Source organism: Passer domesticus, chromosome 1, assembly GCF_036417665.1.
Source record: "Passer domesticus isolate bPasDom1 chromosome 1, bPasDom1.hap1, whole genome shotgun sequence".
Lineage (NCBI taxonomy): Eukaryota > Metazoa > Chordata > Aves > Passeriformes > Passeridae > Passer > Passer domesticus.
In genome coordinates, this window is record NC_087474.1 from 83,740,502 (window position 1) to 83,762,263 (window position 21,762).

The 21,762-nt window shown below is 35.6% G+C and overlaps 1 long non-coding RNA gene across 1 annotated transcript; it reads left to right on the forward strand.

Annotated features, from left to right (window-relative positions):
• Positions 1 to 3,782: 3,782 nt before the first annotated feature.
• LOC135288541 (uncharacterized) lies at positions 3,783 to 5,565 on the forward strand. Its single transcript, XR_010351611.1, has 3 exons — positions 3,783 to 3,967; positions 4,982 to 5,090; positions 5,436 to 5,565. It is a non-coding gene; the product is annotated as an uncharacterized LOC135288541 (long non-coding RNA).
• The last annotated feature ends 16,197 nt before the right edge of the window (positions 5,566 to 21,762 follow it).

A 21,762-nucleotide genomic window follows, 5' to 3' on the forward strand; every position in this document is an offset into this window, starting at 1 on the left:
AAGAACCATTTCCACTCCTTTGATAGTACACAGGGATCTTCTCATTAAACACACATGACTTTTGCAGTGGTCAGTGAGACTTTATAGGGCAAGTTTAAGTTATGAACACACTTTTCTTTCTCTAAGGTTATATAAGAGTCATGTAGAAGTTGGGCACAAGGGAAGGGACTACCCACAGATTTTCATTAAAACTAGTGAATGACAATTTTTTTAAGTTTTGCTTTTCTGAGGATTCATTTTTCTCATTAAAAGCCAAAATTATTCTGTCCTTCCAAAACAAATAAAAAAAAATTAGAGTAATAAAGTCTGTCTCTTCATTCACTTTACTCATGGGAGCCATCCCATAATTCTCAATTTAGCCTACAACAGTGAGTTGTTTGGTCTAACCACAGAGCAGAAATATGTCATTTGAAGAAAGATCGTCAAGGAAAAATGTTATTGTAAAAAAATATTTGTACTAAAAAGGGTCCTTAGCAAAAATTAAACAGATAATTTTCAGATATAATGTAAGTAATCCTATACTCATCCACTCTAATAATGCATCAACATGTTCCTTAATACAAGCACAGTTCTACCATATGTAAAATTTACCTAAAGTTAAACTGATGTTTATCAGCAGATTGTGAAAAGTACATCTGTGGTATTCTGTCCTAGCCTCCAGCAATATAAAACTCAAAGTCAAGTTGAACCAGAGGCAGCATTTGAATTTAACAGTCTTTGTCAGATTATTTCTTTAAGAGCTTTCCTAATAATTCTTATTTTGGAAAATATTTCCTGTTCTTGTATCTTTGTATATTCTTTTTCTGTTTAGATCTTTAAAAAAATAATTCTTAAAAAACCAAGCAACTCCTCTAAGATGTAATTTTAAGAACATCTAACTGTGGTGTCCATTTTTTAAAAAATGTAACTAGAATAATCTTTTTACCTTTTCTTCCTGTTCTGTCCTCAATAAAATTATAAGTAGCAGAATGGCTGTTATATTTGCTGAAACTTAGCAACAAACTATTCATGTAGAGGAAACTTAATAGGAATCAAAATACATAGTTGCATATTTAATTTCATGCGCTCAAATGACATTTCTCCTAAAAAATAAAAGTCAAGTCAATTTACTTTAGAATGCAATACATGCACTCATTACGGATTCAGCTAATCCATCACACTCTCTGTTTCTGTCTCTATCCTTTTTTTTTTTTTTTCCCCTTTGGTCTCAAGACATTTGCATGCTTTGGTTTTACTTTATATTGTAGTTCAGAAGGTCAGCTTTTACGGCAGGTTAAACTGGTTTACTTTTCACCTAGAGATTATCAAACATAGGTGCCCTTATGTATTAGGTGCAGGTTACAGAGAGAACCAAGGCATGCAGCACTCAGGTGCACATGTTTTTCTGTGTTGCACAAATTGTGTCAAACAGAATGATTTTGTGACATTAGGTTAAAAGTTCACAATGACAACTAACTTCTCCATACCAATCTGAATGCATTTATGTGTATATCTTTTTTTTTTTTTTTTTAATATGCTAGACAATTAATTCATACCTCATCTGACAGCACAGCAAAGACCTCTGTTGTAGGCCTGGAAAAATTCAGTTTCATCTATGCTTTTAAAATTGCTAAGCCAGCTCTGTACTTACAGTGATGCTTTCAGACCATTAATTAAATGTGACAGATATCTGATTTCAACTTTGTTTCTCTCATGCTGACCTCCAGATAAGTCTACATCACTTAAATTTTGTTATCCTATATTTTTTAGATATGTACAGCATTTTTCTTGATTGCCTCAACTTCCTATCACAACCTACACAGACTATGGTCAGACATTCATTACAGAGAATGTGTGTGACATATAGAAATGTCATACTAGAGTGACACTGGACTCTTAAGACCTTAATTAGCATGTCAGTTCCAAAATTTCAACTTTTTATGAAAAAATCTCTTAGTCTTTATGTTAATCTTTAAATCGGGAACTACTCTATGTTTTAATGACAATTGGAGCTGTTTCTTGCATTTATCCCCAAAGCAGTAATCCTTTCTACTGCAGCTTCATTTTAGAGTCTTTAGTTTTCCACATTTTAATCACCTTTACTGAGTTTTAGTGGTGATTTTGAGGTGAATAATTTATCATCCTCTAAACAGAAGCAAAGAATCAGAGTAAATGATCCTTCACAATTAGATTTAGAAGGTGACTTAAAAATCTTACGGGATTGACCAATATATTAAAAGTAGTCAATTCAGAAATTTAATTAGAAAAGTAGAGCCTGGTTTTGTGTGTTATATGTGTACTTTAGGTTCACCCTGAAGAAGATTTCATTAACATTTGCTCATTTTTATGCATTTGTGTTTTTAAGATGCTCTTCTCTATAATGGATCTGCTGCTTCGGTTTTTAGATAGACACAAGACTAAATAAACTCAGGCAAAACAGATACGAAGCTATTAGTGAAAGGGCACATTTCTGAGCAGTCAATTAGGATAGTCTGGTCTATTTAAATTCTAGCCAATTTATTTTCCCTACACATTTAATTCATTAAAACAAGATAGAAAAGTTGAGGACTCTATATAACGATCTGAGTATTTTTCCTTACAGAGATAATCTTACAGAGATGACCCTAATTCTTGCACTGTGGTATACAAACACATTCCTATTTTAGTTAGAAGAAAAGACTGTAAGGTTATTCTACTCAGATCTTGGATGTTTTGTATTGTTTTCAAGGTATCATGTCTCTCTTCTATATATATTAAAAAATTGCAAGTATTACCTCGCAGCATTATTTTTTTTTTACAGGAAGTTGAAAGCATGATGGTAGTTCTGTTCTGGGGTTTTTTTCGTAAATATTAAGTGGTTTAATAAATTGTTTATATGGCAAATCTGTACCCATGTTGATAGAATCATAGAATCTTGAAACTAAACCCCATCTCCCTCAGCTGCTCCTCTTGTGCTGCAGGCTCTTCACCAGCTCTGTTGCCCTTCTTTGAACACCTCAATCAATGTCCTTCTTGCAGTGAGGGACCCAGATCTGAACACAGGATTTAAGATGTGGTCTCACAATGCAGAGGGACAAAAACTGCCCTAGTCCAGCCAGGACACTATTGTTTCTTGACCACCTGGCTCATGCTGGCTCATGTTTAGCTGGCTGTTGACCAGCACAGGTCTTTTCCTACCAAGCAGCTTTCCAGTCACTCTTCCCTAAGCCTTGTAGCATAGGCTGCTTGTGACACTAGTGCAAAATCTTCACTTCACCTTGTTGAACCTCATACAACTGGCCTCAGTCCATGGATCCAGCCTATCCAGATCCCTCTGCAGAACCTTCCTATCCTTCAAAGATCAACACTTCCACCCTACATGATGTTCTCTGCAAACTGACTGAGGATGTGCTTGATCCCCTGCTCCAGGTCATTGATGAAGATATTAAACAGGGCTGCCCACAATACTGGCCCTCAGGCAACACCAGCAGTAACCAGCTGCCAGGTGGATGTAGCACCATTCACCACTACTCTTTGGGCCCAACCATTTGGACAGACAAGTTTTCTATCCAGCCAGGAGTGCTCTCATCCAGGCCATGAGCAGTGTCACCAGGAAAATCCTATGGGAAATGTTGTCAAGTGCTATATTGCAGTCTAGGTAGACAACATCCACAGCCTTTCCTTCATCCACTAAGGATGACATCTTGTCATAAAAGGAGATCTGGTCATTCAAGCAGGACCTACCTTTCATGCGTGATCTTGTGTACTGTGGTGCATGATTGTGCTCAAGGTGATCTGTTACATCACTGAGGTCTCACACTGACAGGCCTGTAGTCCCCTGGATCCCTCTTCTGTCCCTGCTTGTAGATGGGTGTCACATTTGCTTACCTCCACTCAACTGGGACCTCCTCTATCAGGATTCTTGATAATTGATGGAAAATAGCTCAGCGAGCTTTTGCACCAGCTACCTCAGTGCCCTTGGGTGGATGCTATGTGACCCTATAGACTTGTGAGTGTCTAAGTGGTATAGCAGTTTGCTGACTATTTTCCTAAGGATTAAAGGGGCTTCATTCTTTTTCCCATCCTTCTGGGCTTCCATCTTTCAGCTCAGGGCCCAGGTATCCTGATAACACTTGGTTTTACTTTTAAAGACAAAGGAGATATTAGGTACCATAGCCATTTCCTCATCCTTTGTTATTATGTTTGTGCTTACATGCACTAAAGGACAGAGATTCTCCTTAGGCCTCCTTGTGTTGCAGTTGTGTTTATAGGAACATTTTTTATCACCTTTTACAGCAGTAACCATATTAAGTTCCAGCTAAGTTTTGGCTCTTCTAATTTTTTCCCTGCTCATCCCCATGACATCCATGTAGCCCTTCAGAGCTCCCTGCTCCTACTTCCAGTTTAAGTTTCTGCTGTAATTTCTGTGGAGAAATATTCTATGGCTCACCTGGAAGATTGTGATTTCCAATCTGTTTTCAAATTGAATTTAAATACTTTGACCTTGAATAACACAGAAAGGGTTGGTGGTTTGGGTTTGGTTTTTTGTTTTGTTTTTTTTTTTTTTTTTCTTCTTGTTCCACGGCTGTAAATAGCCTTTGAACTTCACCTTTTGAAGATGACATCAGACTTACCAATTATTTCTTAACTATCTTTAGAACTAGGAGAAGATTGATTCCTTCAGTGTCAGGCATTATACTGAGGCTGACACTTCTGGAGAGCTGCAATGTTAAATAGCATTTCTTTAGCACTATTCTTAGAAATAATATACACACAGTATTCACAGTGTTTCTAAAATTATATTTTTGCTAACTTAGACTGGATAAGTGAGACCATGTAAGCATTCTTCTCAGTATCGCTGTCAATAAAGCTGACCTTTGTTTGGGAGAAAACCTTATTTTTAGAAGCTAAATGCCATCAAATTTGTTTTATAAGCCATCTTACCCTAGAACTCAATAAAAATTTAAATAAATAGGAACAATAATGATTGCTTTTACCAGGAACCTTTATGATTTTATTTCAGGAAGAAGAGCAAAATACCTGTTCTGTGAAAGAAATAATTAATTGCAGCTCAATAGGATATTATTTTCATGCATTTTAGCTCAAAGCTGAAAGTATCTCTTTGGGGAAGGGTAAGCTTCATTACTAATTATAAATCATGTTTAAAACATCTTATTTGAATGAAACATGTAGGACTAAGAGTGAGATACTGGAGCCTTTTGAAATTATATAAAAATATTCCTTGACTTCTGCTAGATCTAAAATTTCAGACAGTTTAACCTAACATTTATCCCCAGTTGAATAAGTTCTATTGAAGCTTGTAACAAAAACTTTTCTACAGAAATCTGTGGGAAGATGTCTACTGCTGTGGGACCCTAACGAAATTACATAAGCATCCACAGATTCATGTGTTTATATATTTTAAGATATGTTTGTGATCCAAAAAAATAACATTGATTCTTTTTGTTTGCTTTTAGATGATTTTGAGGCAAAACCCCGATGTGGTACTAAATTGCTTTTAAAAACTCAAAATAGTTTCTCAAAATGGCCTAATATATTTTCTCACATGACAAAATGAAACAAAATAAATGGAGTTGCACTAGTATATGTCAAGTGTTTTATATTCTATATTCATGTGATTTTAAGAGTATGAAAGACTTTACAAACAGAAAAACAATCATAAGCTCTGAGCAACTGAGATAAAAAAGAAGTAAATTTTTTAGAAGTTCTGCTGATAAAAACAATTCAAGGCATGTTACAGGACTTGAAAATCATTACTTGCCAAGTGGATGTCTAATGATTACTGTGTCTTCTAAAACTTCGCTAAACTAAAATCACTATGTGTGATAACTGTGTGAGTCAGCTTGTTAAAGCATCCAAGAGCCTTCTCAGAATTTCGGTATTCTCTTTGTGGGAGAATAGTGGACACAGTCCAATGGTTTCTTTCCCTTATTTGCTGTGGTTTGGTGTTTGGGGTTTTTGTTTTTGATTTTTCAGTGTGAAGGAGCTGGGGTGCATGACAGAAAAAAAGTGCAGGCCAAAAGAAAATATAGTTGCAACAGCTGGAATGAATTCTTGTCAGTCAAGATGGCTTGGAGGGTGGAGACATGGGAAGATTTATTCCAAGGCTATGATAGATTTTGAGGACAGAGCAGTTAGAGACATTCCCATTGTGGAAACCATTTGAATTTTTTAAATTAAGTTTTGAATTTTGTCTATTTGGTGGAGTAAACAGATTAATTAACCTTTCTTATCAGTGAAATTAAAACCTTCATAAACTCCAAGGAAAAGAGAGGCAGTATCTGTATGTTAAACAGGTCCAAAAAGTAGTCCTGACTTACCTAAGACACAGAATTATTGCAGCAGAAGAGACCGGTTTTAATGTGCCAGCTGTACTGTTCAGCTAAAACTAGTGGGCGAACTAGCAGGAACAAGTAACCAATTATATCTCTCTGAGTGCATCAGCAAATACCCAGGTAAAACCAAGCCTAATTATGAGTGAAGTTAAGCTTAGTGAAAAGCTGAATTTGTTTATTTAGTTTCACTTGCTATCTTTAGTTAATCATTGGCTAGCCTTAGTATATCAAGTACTAAAGCATTAAGTGCATTTATTAACAATAATTAAAAATCTGAATTTTTGTTACTTCAATAAACTGGGCTGTTTGTGAATCTGTGATTGTGAAAGTTTTTTGTTCGCTGCAACTGGACTTAAATAGTGTTGAATTGGCTATAATCACAAACTAAGCTCAGACTCACCCAGCCCTCTGTAGATCAGTTGGAAGGCAAAGGAGTTTATTTTCCACCAAATTTCTTCAGTCTTAATACACCAGTATTGGGGTAACTGTGTGTCTGGAAACCTCTGCAACTCATAAAAGTCATCACATGAAAGTATGCTTCAGGAATAGCACTGGAAATTTTAGATTTTTTTTTTTTTTTCAAAATAGGGGCACTAAGAAACAGAAAAACTGTTTTCAGAGGCAAAAGTTATATTGGCATTTGCAGTTCAGGTAAATAATATTTTATCAGTTCATAAGCAAATACTGCATTTTTTATCTTTATTTCCCAGAAAAGTAAATACTGAATTTAATATGAAGCTACCAATGTGACAAGGTAAAGATGCTCACAGCAAAGTTAGATTGTAACACAGGCTGTGATTCAAAACCAGATCTGTGATTACTTTGGTGAAAATCAGTGATGTCAGAAGTCTGTATGGGGTCTGAAGTTGTAAGCCCAGATATTGATATTGGCCTTGCATATTTTATAATACAAACCATGCCTCTAGCACCATGTAAAGGTGCAAATAACTTCTACAGATATCCTATATTTCTTTATACCTGCTTACTTCAAATATAATCTTAGGGGATGAGTATTTTATTTATTACTTTGGAGGGTTGTTATTTTTGGTTATTTTTTTTCCTGCTCATAAATAAAACATACTTCAAAGCACAGAGGAAATTGAAGTGACTAAGTTTCTTCTAATCATTAACTTTTTCTCATAATTATATTTGAACTATGATTTTCATCTATAGAAAAGACTTAATATACTCTTCCTTGATAATTTTATTTCTAATACAATAAAGACTTACTTTAGGAAAAAAAGTTTTGCATTCTGTTGAGTAATGGGAAAATATGGCTATTTCACATAGAAGGAAAACATAAGTACATTTTCTGCTAAACATGGCTAGAATCAGTACAGGCATTCCAATCTGAGTATGATTCTGTATCTTAATAAAAGTCTTGAGATTAATTGGGGAAGAGGATACTAATTCTGAGAAATAAAGTACATTTTTAGTAAAATAAGTATATAATGAGAATTTTTCTTGATTTTTTGGTCATATTTTTGCAACTGATGATGTACTTGATAAAATAATTAGGACTATAGCAATTTAATACGGTGCATAAATGCCAGAACTCAGCAGTGTGAATCTTGCTCCCTGGGGCAGTGAAACCCTAATTGCATAACTGGATGTGTTACCCAAGGAGTTTACCTCAATCCATGCTAAGCAAGGGAAACATGATGTTATAGATAAATTTAGGTTACTTAATCTGTTCACAAAATTTTTAAAAGTCATTGATCTAAATTACTGCAATTATAGTAAGGGCACACACTGCCTGATGTCTGTATTAAGACAGAACAGCAGACTAAAAGGATTGAGTTGTAATTGATCTCAGTGAAACCCTCTCAAAAGCACGACTTCCTAAGCCATGAGCAACACCCAGCCTTTTGTGCCTGCACATTTGTTCTGTTTGTAGAAATGGAACTACCTTTTCCTTGAATGGGTTTATGTGAAAATGTACCCACATAGCATAGACTAAACCTTAGCAAAAACAAGGTATAAATTAACTTGGTTTTCTTTTTCACTTGACAACATCTCATTTATTTATTACCTGTTCTTTTGCTCTCTCTCACTGATTATAAAAGTGCTTGTAATAGGAACTTGAAATCCTTCTTGTCAGGAAGCAGGCTCTAAACAAGTCTACTTTTAAAGCAGCAGCATAATTAATCTGCTCAACTGAGAGTTGCTTGAAGATGTGAAAACAATTGCAAATTGTCTTGAAGGCAAGTGATTCTCTACTTGATAATCACTGTATGTTCATATTTGTAAGTGAGGTCTTGTTTCACAGTGAGATGGCTAACTTCATCTCTTCATCCTAATATGCAGAGAGTGAGCAGAGAATTCTTCCTGCTTTCAGGTAACAGAAAAATTATTTTGACAGGTTGTTGAACATGGACTTTAGCAGAATATTCAGTATTGCCGTTGTACTTTCTTAAGACAATCCCAACTGCATAACACTGGTTAGAACCAAAAACACAAGGGCAGAAGTTCTCTAGGCAGATTTTCTTTAGTAACTTGGTCATTCTGGCAAAGCTTTTTATCCATCTTAAATTTAGTCTTGTTTCAGTAGCTGACATTCAGAAACCCCAGGGATGATAACTTCCTGGCTCCATAACTGCACACAAAAATTTGCTTTTATCAAGTTTTTTACTCATCTCCTTACCCAGAGGTACTCAGTAAAGGGAGATATGGGAAATCATGAGGCTCTTTCTCATCTCACAGACTTTAAAGGTGAACCAAATCATGAGAACCATGACTGCCTTTACTCCACTAAGAATTGGAATATTTCAGTAGAAATAATGATTTAAAACACAGCTGCCTTGGATGTACTGTGGTAATGGGAATAGTGTTCAAAAAACTATTAAAAACATAAATTGGTATACTTAATTCTTTACAAATATGGAAGTGAAAATATGTTTCTCTAAAAAAATTGGCTGCTCTTTCTTCTGTACACAAGCTTGGATTAAACAAAGCATAAAATATTCTCCTTCCTCACATAAAAAAAAATCCACGAAAAAGGATTGATAATAAAGAGGAAGTCTGGAGTATTTGCTTGCATCAGACATATAAAATATGTGTATTTTAAATTACCTTACTTCTCCAGTTAAAATATTGTGACTGTATCAAGACTGTATGCACTTTTATCTTTTCTTAGTTTTAAGAAATTCTCTGGCCCATATCAAACAGTAAGAATTAGGAACAAACAGCATGGGCTTCCTAGGTAAACACTAGGTACGGCTATTCTGGTTTTAATGTTTCAAACTGAACTGGAATAAGTAATTTTATACTGAATCTACTGCTGGATGCCACAATCATTCTGTAGATATCTATGACATACCATTGTATTGTGTCAAAAGCCAGATTAAGTTCTGTATATTTTTTGTGAAAATTTTGAGTAACAAAGCAAAGCCCATAGTGGGTCAGAAAGACAAATCTTTAAGTGTTATGTGACTAAAGACATATTAGACCGTTTTTGGTATCTGATTTTTAATGAAAGATCCAGTATTAAAGAAGAGATTGCTAACTTAAAAATATTAGCTTATTAAATCTTGTAACAGATAGTTATTTGTGTTATATTCACTGTCATAATCTTTTAACTTCCTAAGGGTTTAACTGGTTTTTTTGGTTTTTTTTTTTTTTTGGGGGGGGGGAGGTGATGTCTACATAGAATTAATAGTTTAATTACAGTTTCTACTTCTTTGAGCCAGCCAAAATTTCTCCTTGATTTCTGTTGCACAATTCAGTTATCAATCTAGACCTAAATGAAATTAGATTATTTATTAAGGTGTGATCTGAAATCTTGAATTTAGAAGACAGATGAGCAAGAAATCCTAGAAGTAACACAGTATCTTATCTATCATAACTAGTGGATTTATACGACCAAGCATTGTGGCAACAAAATCACCCCTTTTTTCAAGGCGATGGCAGATTGGTTACAAGAGCCAGACTTGCTTGAAATCTAAATGTGCCAGTTGAGAAATACAACAGTGTAAAATTTAGGTGAGACACTTGCCCAGGAATTATGAAATATTAATAAGTCAGGATCTATGTTGTTGATGTAATTTATCATTAAAATAAGGATAAGACATAGTTTTGTCTAACTTATACAAAAGTAACACAAAAATATTCTCTATTCTAAGAGAATTTCTGCCAACATATTTTCTTATGGACTGATTAGACACAGTCTATCTTACCAAACAAAATATTTCACATAGAGCTACTGTATTTTTAGATACAAAATTTCAAGTAATATTACTCTTTAGACTCCCATGGAAAAATGTGTATGTAAATAGAAGACTTAGAAAAAAATACTGATATAGTAATAGTGGAAATGAATAAAGAGCATAAAGAGGAATTTTTAGAACACGTAATTTTACTAAAAGAGATGGAACAAGAATGTCAAGCCTTGCTGTTTATGGTTGCAATAACAGTTTCTTCTATTTTTGTCAAGCATACTTTAAAACATTTGGAAAATGTGAGAGTTTAAAACAATCAAAATGTTACATTAGTGATTGCACGCTATTAATTTTTCCATTTGCTTCCATAAAAATCCTGTGGTAAGTAACAATTACTTCCAGTTTCTCTTCAGTTTTATTTAAAATGTCTACTGCCTGGTTTCACAGTTCTGACAATTCTGAAATAAATTTTAAATATCATGCTGCACAATGATGTGAGCCTTCATTTCAAAGATGGGAGAAAGGCTGGGGTTTGGCTTTTGGTCTGACAAGGTCAGCTATTAAGCTACCATACTGCTCTTTGTATTGTAGTCAAATACTTTGTCAGGGAGTACAGAAGACATATATCCACATGTTCAATAATCTCTTTATGACAATTATTTGGGGAACTCTAACTTCTGAAAGCAGTAGTAAAATGAGAGGAATTACTGCAAATTATCTGAACTTATTTCCTACCATTTTTTATTTTAAAATCTCCATTTTTGTTTGGAATCCAATCAATATTTGTGTGGTTTTGAGCTACAAGAACAACTGTTCTTCGCTGGGCACATGCCCAATATCAGTGTTCATAGTGAAGCTTTTGGGATTATTAATAGAGAATTACCAACAGCTGGACTCTAAGAAGACTGAGTAAGTTCAAACTAAGTGTTTACAGTAAGCAGTGTAAGCTCTCACAGCACCAAGGTCAGGGAAGATAAACCGAAACCTTAAAAATAAAGCAGATGTCCAGGATGTCCAAGAGTAGGATCTGTTACAAATATCCATAATCCAATTCACTGCAGCAGACCCCAAATTTTAACCACCAAAGTAAAGTATGCTTTGTTGTATGCAATGGCAAAAGACCTCCTAATGGGGCCATGTGGATTGTGAACTTTTCCAATTATTCTGTTTGTCAGTGAATTGGTCATAATGTAAAAAATGGTAAAACACCCATGATTTGAAGCTACAAGCAAAAATCTGCTAATCAGCATCAGTTTTACTAAAAAAGGAGACGAGAAAGAGAAATCCTAATGACAGGGTTTGTAATTTCCATGCTAGGCACAATGTGAGAGAGATATCCAAATCTCTCTTGGCTTGGATAGAATAAATAAATTTTTAAAAACCCAAACAAACAAGAAATGCCACCACCACAAAAAATAATTGAAAACACCAATAACAGTTGAGAAAAACCCCAGTAAAGCTACCCTACTGTATATTAATTCAGCCTAATAGAGGAGGTTTGCAAGTGTCATGAAAGAAGTAGTCATTGGGAAAGAAAATAGTGAAAAAGTAGGTGGCAAGTTCTTATGAAGATTCTTCTGTGATCCTTCATTTATGTGAGCATTATCATTAAATCTGGACATGTAATATCAGCTTCTCATTCATGAGAGAGTAGATGGCAAGGGCAATCATATTAGACTGTGTCTCTATTAAATGTACTGTTCCCTTAACCAAAATAGCACATTCAAGGTGAGAAAACAAGTCATGTCTATTTTTAATTCTGATGTAAAATATAGTCTATGGCTTCAGCAGGCACAGAGATAGGAGGTTATAAGCTAAAACTTTCCTTATTTGGAGACAAAGAAGTGGCTTCTACACTTCTACATATGCATGTGTATATATATATATATATATATATATATATATATATACACACACACACATATATATGTATGTATGTATGTATGTATGATGTGTCTTCAGACTCCATACATTATTAAAGTAGCAATATGTTTCCATGTCATAGCTAGTAAATATAAATTAAATATTGCTTTTAATGTTCTGAATGACTGAAAATAGGAAAATGCAAAGCAACTGACTGGAGGAGGATGGATTTGTGTTGGTTTTGCTCTGAACTACAATCACAAATAATCAGGTAATTTCTCTTTTAAAAGAAAGAGCACAAGGTGCAAGAGCAATGCACATTGTTTGCAGACAGATTTTTGAGGTACTGAGAATTTTTTATAGCCAGTAGCTATTTCAAAACTCTCCAGGACACAAATTAAGGTTTCCTGTGCCACTGAATATTGTCCTGGTCTTTTATGTACTAGTCAGTACCTCAAATATGCAAAGCTCATAAATTGGACATGGCACAGGCAAAGATAATAAGTGACATTTATAATGATTTCAAACAAGTTGTATTAGTTTTTTACTTGACTTTTGGCCTCAGGGGCTTTAGAGCACATTTGAGTTACATTTGTCCTTCTTTTCTCCAAAGCTGTGAGAACTAGGAACTTCTAAAATGAAGCACAGATTTTCTTCTAATTACATGACTGCAGGAACTGGAGCTTAAAGATTGTACAACATGGGGATTGCAATAAAATTAGCAGTTGACAAGTGTGTCACAGAAGAAATATTAGTCCAAAACCAGAATCTTGACATAAGAAAACCTGGTAATTATTTGAAATTATCGATCCATAGGCATGCAAGTAGTAAAGATGGAATGGTAGCACCCCCGCAGGACCAGACCTATAGAGAAATCCACTGAAAACATTAAAAAATATCCTTTTTTTCACATATTTCTATCTCATATGAATATAAAACTCTATTCTTGCCTTCTCGTACTCCCTTTTACTTAACTTTCTAATATTTACTTCATGGCAATTTTCAACTTTTCCACTGGAAGTATAAGGTACATTTTTCCTACTCCTAAGTTAAGGATTTCTGTCTAGAGGCAGTTCTGCATTTATGTCATCATACTACAGAATGTCATCATATACAAGTGCTGGAAGTGACTGTATTTGGTGATCAAGGGTCAGGCATGTTTAAGGGCTACAGAGAATTGCAGATTGCATCAGCTGGTCTGATGCAGAGGTAGCCTTCCATGTCTACTCAAATGTCATGAGGATTAAGAAGTCTTATAGCATGTGAAGAAGCCTTTTTAGTGGTGATACACCCACTCTGTATAGTAAACAAGCAACCTACACTGATCAAGTTAATGAGATCTGGAAGTGATAAGCATCTATATGGAGATGGCCACGTGTTTCTGAATGAAGAGTGCAATTGTCACCTATCTATGCTGAAATAGTATGAAATGGTTCTGGAGTAAATTCTGCCAGACATCCAGGAGAGAAAATATTTATCTGAAATTCCAAGGTCACTTCCCAGGCCTGCAACAGTCTCCCCTCACTCACTGTTTTTTAGCTCATAAAACACAACCATGAATAAATGTAATCAGAGGAAAAAAACTTCCAAATTGAATGGGAAGTCATCTCTCGCTACTGTTCATTGTGACCTTTTTGGTATTTAAAAGGAGTTTATACAAAAGATACAAAAGATGGAGAGGTACTTTTCACATGGGCAGATAATGATAGGACATAGGGAAAAATTTTAAACTTATAGAGGGGAGACTAGCCATGATGGCTGGAGGAGGCTTCAAACTACAGGATCTTTAAAGTTCCTTCTAACCCAAACCATTTTATTGTTCTGTAATACTGTTCTTGCCAAAACAGCAGCAGGTGCCATTGTCTGTCACCTAATGGCAACTTGCCAAAAACCTTTTGTGAACCACTGTGTGTTAGGGTGCTCTGCGTCATTGGTTGAGTTAAAGTAGTTGGATAATCACTTAAATATGGCACAGGTCAGCTCCAGAAAACATGGCTTGCTGTACAGAAATAAAATGTATATCAGGGTCTTGCATTAGCCTCATGTTCCTGAACTGCAGTTTTCTCAGATCTATTCTCTGTTACTAAGGACTGCTATGGTACATATAAAGTAAGCCGTGTTTTAAAAAATATGAAGAAATTTGGATTAAAACTTTTTGTTGATAAACCTCCTGTTTTGACGCTTGAGCTGTTATTTCACAGTGAAGCTTCTTTACTCAGGTTCTACAAAAGGGCTTTTTAATTTCTTTATGTGCTGAGAAAAATTTCTTAATGCCACCATGATGAAAAATACACACTTATTGGAGGATTTTAGTACTGAATGTGTTTGTATCAGTTGCAAGCACATTCAGAGAAGTTTTTACAGCAAGTAATATTCCCTGTATTTATTTCAGGTTGATGCTGGTCTTGATTGTCAGTGGGATTAAAGCTATGTCAGTTGTTGGTATCATATAATGTACTAATAAATTGCAACAACTTGACCTTGCAACCTAACTTGTTCCTAATATTACCTATGAGACTACTCTAAATTACTTAATAATGTATTTTCTTTTTTGACCATTTTGTCAGGATTCCCAAAAGTATACATTTATGAGCCTTACCACCATGTCTTGATGTAAAAAGCAGGCTGAGAATTTTTTGTAAAGAAGTTCCTCATCCTTCTAAATGAATATACATTTCAAATGTACATTTAAACTTTTCCAAAATTACTAGATACCCTCCCTTATTGTATCCTCTCTAGTACATTTATAGTCTAATTACCCTAGTGAAAACCTTAGTTCAAGGTTATGTAAATGACATCTGACCTCCTTAAATGGCATTGGGAAAAAGATATAAAAATAAACCTGCTGGTGTTAAGATATAATGCTAGTTACAAGAATATATCTAGATATAAATGAATATAATAGAATTTACAGGAAAGGAAGCCTCTGTTTCAGCTAGGTTAATGCAAATTAACTGAGTACTTTAAAAGTCCTATTTTGACAAAGAATATTCTGTTACTACTTTTTACACATGAAATCCTGTTAAAAGCAATAAAGCGCTATTGTTAAAAGCAATAAAGCGTATGTGTGAAAACAAGATTTTATTTTTAGACTAATCAAAATATAACAAAGTTACTACTTGTACAGTTAACTAATAAGATATTCATTAGCATTACAGTCAAGATTTATATGCATATACTTCCTTGTATCTGTGCCATTTCTTTAGCACCATGCTCCCTCTACCAATATCCATTTAGTTCCTGAGGTCCAATTTACAACTCTTTCTCAAGCAGAAATGGCAAGAGATTATGATAAGATACTCTAAATCTTCATCATGTAACATTTAATGCTAGCAAGGGAGGAAGGAGAGATGGTTATCTTCTGTGTTCTTTGGAGTCAATTAAGACTATCTTTTTCCTCAGGTTTTGTTACCAGTCTACTTTTTATACACAGTAGCCTCCTTAAACACCGATTAAGCCAAAATGTGTAAGGGTTCTGAGTTTCTTATCTTTTCTTAATTACCCTGACTATCCTCGTCTGGAATGGATCCTCACCATATCCTTTCCCTGTAGTGCCATGACATTTATTTAAATTAGACTTGGACACCCATCTTTTTCTTAAGGTGAATTAAAGTGATCTGTTTTCAGTCCTGCTTTTAGCCTCAGCTTGTGTATTCACCTATGGGAAGAGGTATGAAAACTAACAGTACTGAATTATTTAAACACTTCTGGTTTTGCCTCCATATGTATCTTCATCAATGTATCTTAAATCAATGATATATAACATTTTACAATGTTAAACTTTACCAAATAATGATAAGTGAGAAGAAATGTATTTAATTCGAGGATGATGTAAAATAACTGAGTATCACTAATAAAACATTTTTTCCAAAATCAGAACTTATGCAAAGTAAAGATGCTGATAACACTCAACTTTTTAAAGCAGAGTATCCATTAGTTTGTGCAAAGTGAGTTTCAATGTAAAATGTTAGTTTTCTATGCCAAATTTTCAATTGATCATTGTGCTGGTTTAGTCTGGAGGTGAGTTAGTTTCATTCACAATAGCTAACATGGGGTTAACAGCTAACATTTGTGCAGAAACAGTGTTGAAAATACAGAGATTACTGTATTACTGCTGTACAGTGCTTACATACACCAAGGCCTTTTCTCTTTCTCCTACTACCCTGAGTGAGGGGGCTGGGGGCAGACAAGAAATTAGGAGGGGACACAGTAGGGACCCTTGAACCCAGATGACCAAAGGGACATTCCATATCACATGGCACCATGCTCAAGATATAAGATGGGGCACAGAACAAGGAAGTGGAAGAAGTTTTGAGTGATGGCATTTGCCATTCCAAGTCACTTTCACGTGTGATGGAGCCTTGCTTTCTTGGAGATGGCTGATCATCTGCTTGATGATAAGAAGCAGTAAATTAATTCCTTGTTTTTCTTTGTATATGCAACTTTTGCTTCACATCAAACTGCTTTTATATCAAACCATGAGTTTTCTTATTTTCACTTCTCAATTCTCTACCCCATCCCACTGAGAGGAGTGAGTTGTGCTGCTCCTTAGCTGCTAGCTGGGGTTAAACCATGATATGCATGAAACTGTTTTGTACAGTTGATAGTGGGGTTTAACATTTTGAAATATCTTCCATTTGTAAAACTAAAAGGGAAAGTGGCTGGTCTCTCATCATACACTTTCAAATTCTTTAGTGATCTAGTAACATGGAGATATCAGCTCTGAAGACAGCTATAAATAATTTGAGCATTTCACTTCGCAGGAGGAACAATTTTACATATTGCTTTTTAAAATTCTGTTTCCTATCATACTTCACAAGCACAGGTGAAAAAAAAATCTGAAGTGGAAGCAGACACTCTACTCATGTTAAGGATGCTGACTGTCAAGTCTGTAAACCCAAGGGAGCTGTGCTCCTCTGTACTCATGCAGAGTCTTTGATCAACTGCATAACTACTCAGACTCAAGATTATGAGTATCTTGTGTGCATTCATTTTGGAATGCATTTAAAATTATACTTAATGATGAAGGGCAACTAGATTCTTAATCTAACTGCTAGTGTGATGATTATCAATTGGTATTCATCTTGAACTAGAATTTGATGTCATTCAAAACGGACTGTTTAGGTTGTCCTAATGTTTTGTTCTTGCTATACTTGCCAGTATTCAAGGTCAAGGTCTTCATTCCCCCACCTGTCCTATACTACTTGAAAATTTCACAATATGACGGTCTCCAATGCTTATAAACCACACTGCATTCCCCGCTCTTTTAATTTCTCTGGACTTCAAAGTGTTTAGGACCAGTGGTAATTAGGTACCCAAAGCATATATACTAAATGGATTAATAATACATCTTCTTAAAATGACCCTTAGTAACTTGTTTTGCATGTTACTTAAAAAGTCATCTTTATGCATCTATGTAGCAATATCACACTATTGCTGAGGGATGTGAGCAATTATGGCAGACCTGCTGTGGATAAATACACCACTCAATGTGAAAGACTAATACAATTACTTAGAATCATAGAATATCCTGGGCTGGAAGGAACCCTCAAGGATCATCAGTGCCAGTTCCTGTCTTCTGCACAGGACAGCCCCAAGAATCACACCACTTCTTGAACTCTCTCAGGCTTAGTGCCATGACAACTTCTCCAGGGGAGCCTATTCCAGTGCTCAGCCACCCTCTGGGTTAAAATCCTTTTGCTAATATCCAACCTAAAACTCCCCTGACACAATTTTAGGCCATTCCCTCAGGTCCTGTCACTGGATACCACATGGAAGAGATCAGTGTCTGCCTGTCCTCTACATCTCATAAGGAAGTTGGAAACTGTCATGAGGTCTCCCCTCAGTCTCCTCTTCAGGCTGAACAGACCAAGTGACCTCAGCTGCTCCTCATATGGCTTCCCCACAAAGGTGTTCACCAACCTTGTGGTCCTCTTTAGGACAATCTCTAATAGTTTAATGTCTTTCTTATATTCTGACACTCAAAATTTCCCCCAGCACTCGAGCTGAGCCCGCCCCAGTGCAGAGCAGAGCAAGACAATCCTCTCCCTTGCCTGCATGGCAATGCTGTGCCTGATGCACCCCAGGACATGTTTGGCTCTCCTGGCTGCCAGGGCACTGCTGGCTTATATTCAGCTTGACGTCAACCAGGACTCCCAGGTCCCTTTCCATGGCACTGCTTTCCAGCCTCTCAAACCCCAGTCTGTCTGTACATCCAGGGTTGTCCCACATCAGGTGCAGAATCCTGCACTTGTCTTTGTTAAAGCATGTATGGTTGGTGACTATCCAGCCTTTCAGTTTGTCCAGGTCCCTCTGCAAGGCCTTTTTGCCTTGGAGGGTGTCAACAGCTCCTCCCAATCTGCAAACCTGCCCAGTATACTTTCAAGTGCTTCATCCAAATAATTTATGAAGATGTTAAAAGAGCACAGACCCTAGGATGGAACCCCAGCAGTGGAACTCCACTAGTGACAAGTCACAAGTCTGACGTCACCTTATTCACTATAACCCTATAACGTCATTCACTATAACCCTATAACCTCATTCACTATAACCTGTAAGCCCATCACGATATGGTGCTCTCCCACCATGATGTGTTTATCCAGCTGTGTGTTGAACATTTTGTCCATGAGGATCCTGTGAGAGATGGTATTGAAAGCTTTACTGAAATCCAAAGAGGATACCTCACCTGGCTTTCCTTGCAACTTGCATTGCCCTATTACAGCCCTTCTGCTATGCAAGTCCACAGCTTTCTTTTTCTTAACATCTTGCTTCTCCTGGATGATGTTCATTATTTTCTCTGCTCTTCCAAGAACACATCCAGGTATCTTAAAAATTTCAAGATACGACATAGACGTGCCAAAACTCACATCCCTAAATGGTTGCTGTGAGTTTATTGCTGCAACTTCATTGGCAATAACAAGAGATGGTCTTGCTTTCTGTCCACTATAGTCTCAGCCTTTGGGCTCAAGTTTTCAAGCATCTTTTTTTTCCTGTTTTTACCTACTTTCTTTTTTTTACGTAGTTACAGTGTGCATTTCAGCATTCTGTCTAGGCAGGCTTTTTTTAATTAAAATTTCCCCCCAATGTTTTTAAAAGGAGTTAAGGGAGCACTGATGCGCTAATATAGTAATTCTAATCTTGTCCTAAGTGCCAAAAGTAGTGAAAGTGAGGTCTAGCATGACAGTAAAACTATATTAGATAGCTGACAAATATTACACCCAGAGAATATACTCTTCACAGGATAATACAAGTATCTATATGTCAGTAAGAATAGTAAGACAATTAGTAGTGGAAGATTGCCAGAAGCTAGAATTTTGAGAGATTGTGGAAGCTTTCTAACAGCTCAAAACAACACTAAACAAAGTTTGTGCTTCTGTTCTGAAAACAAGAACAAACAACTTGCTAAACTCATGCCAGAAAACATTTAAGTCTTATCTCCAGATATCAGGAACGACCAGTCAGTACAATGGCAGGAATCAATCCCACAATAATTATGGAACAACTTTCACTAGAGAAGTTTGTCTTCTGAACCTTAATATTTTGCTCACCTACCATGTTTACATTGTTCTGTATTTATTCTATTTTCAGTAGACATATTTTTTTTTTTCTTAAATACACCAGTCTAAGTCGTAGCATGCCATGACAGAAACAGGAATGAAATATCTACATGTAGAAGAAATTGTCAGTCATCTCCCCTTTAAAGTATTAAAATGATTAATGCATTGCTCTTTACAAATAATATTTACTGATTTAAGATTGCTGGTCCTCCCCAAAATTGTTGAACAAATTAATAATGTTTTAACTATGTGTATAAACAGCACGCCCTGAAGAGTTGCTACTGTGACTGTGTAATTTGCTCGGGACTGGATGAGGAACCCTGTAGCAAAAAGCACAGAAAAGAAAACATTGCTCTCAAGAGTGTTACAGTGCATGTGACCATAGATGGTTAGGTGATGGATTGAAGTAAGTGATGCAGAAGCATTGCAATATTTTAATAGTACTCAATTAATATAGCTGGGTGTTTGATAACACAAGAAAATAACCAGAAATAATAATATCCAATAATCATTTAAGGTGAAAACTTAAATCCAGACAAACTTGTAAGGAAAGAAAAGACACTATAAAAATAAAAGCATTTATTTCCTTGGTATCTATTTATTTCCTACCGGTATCAGAAGACAGGTTGCCTGTCTCACTGTGTGTGCTTTGCTGAAGATTTCATAGGTGGGGTCCCATCTTTTTCAAAAAATGAGCTTCTGATTCAGAAAATTTTGGCTTCTTATAAAAATATATTTTTATTGGTTTTAAATAACTTTCTCCTCCAGTTTACAAGCCTGGGGAACTAGGTCATCTGTTGTACAGAACAACAGTTTTTTGAATGACTTGAGAGGCTTAGTGGCTTTTCTCTGACAGAACCTAGGCAGATCCTGCTCTGATTTAGAACCAAACAATAGACTTGCCATTGTACTTAGCTGTCTAAAGAATAATGTGCCTTTATAAATGCCTTGGAGAAGACTCAAGGTATTGATAATTTCTTTCAGGAACACACAAAAATAAGCTTGATCTGTGTTTGTGCTTTCCCTCAAAAACTGACTGAGAATTTAATATGTGATCATTAGGATTTTCTTCCTCTAAAGTACTCAAACAGAAAATACTGCAGGCCAATTTAAATGTTAATGTGACACATGCTGTGATGATCAGTGCACAAACTGTGTGGGAATATAGATCCTTTACAGGTGTCAACTGAAATTACAAAAGAAATGTAGTTTCTTGAATGATAAATCATTCAGATACTAAATATGTGACCATAATATCAGTGTCTGTGAATTTGGGTGTCACAGCTGTGGACTCTTGTCTGACTGACTGAAAAAAACTGTCAAAGAAAAGTTTATCAATTAATTTTGGTATAATTTGTTGGTGAATTCTGACAAGCTCAGATTTTCTCTTACAGTTTTTTTCCCAGAATGCTATTTCAGGTATGACATCTTGTACTCACTTCTATCTGTAATGATAATTATTGTACATCTACCAATGTAACAATTCTAATCATATTGCTACAAATGTTATTCAGTACATACTGTTTTTTCAAAACAGACATCTCTGTTAGGTGTATGCAATTGCATAAATAATGAATGTAACTTTGAAAACACTTAAATGATAAAGAATTAGCTTGACATTTTACCAGTTGAATACCAAGGAAGTATAAAATCAAGCAGCTTAACTGTACAAATTTTTCAAAGAGCATGTTAATGGTGATAAAAGGCAGTCTGAAGTGATAGACTGATTTAAGGCTATGAGCTAATTAGTGAGATCCTGGTTAGAACTACAGGGCCTAATGATTTGATAAAGCTGTCTTGCAAAGCATCGATCTCTAAATTTTTCTTGAAAGTCTACAAATAGCCCTCATTAAGTGCTAGTATTATGCCTGA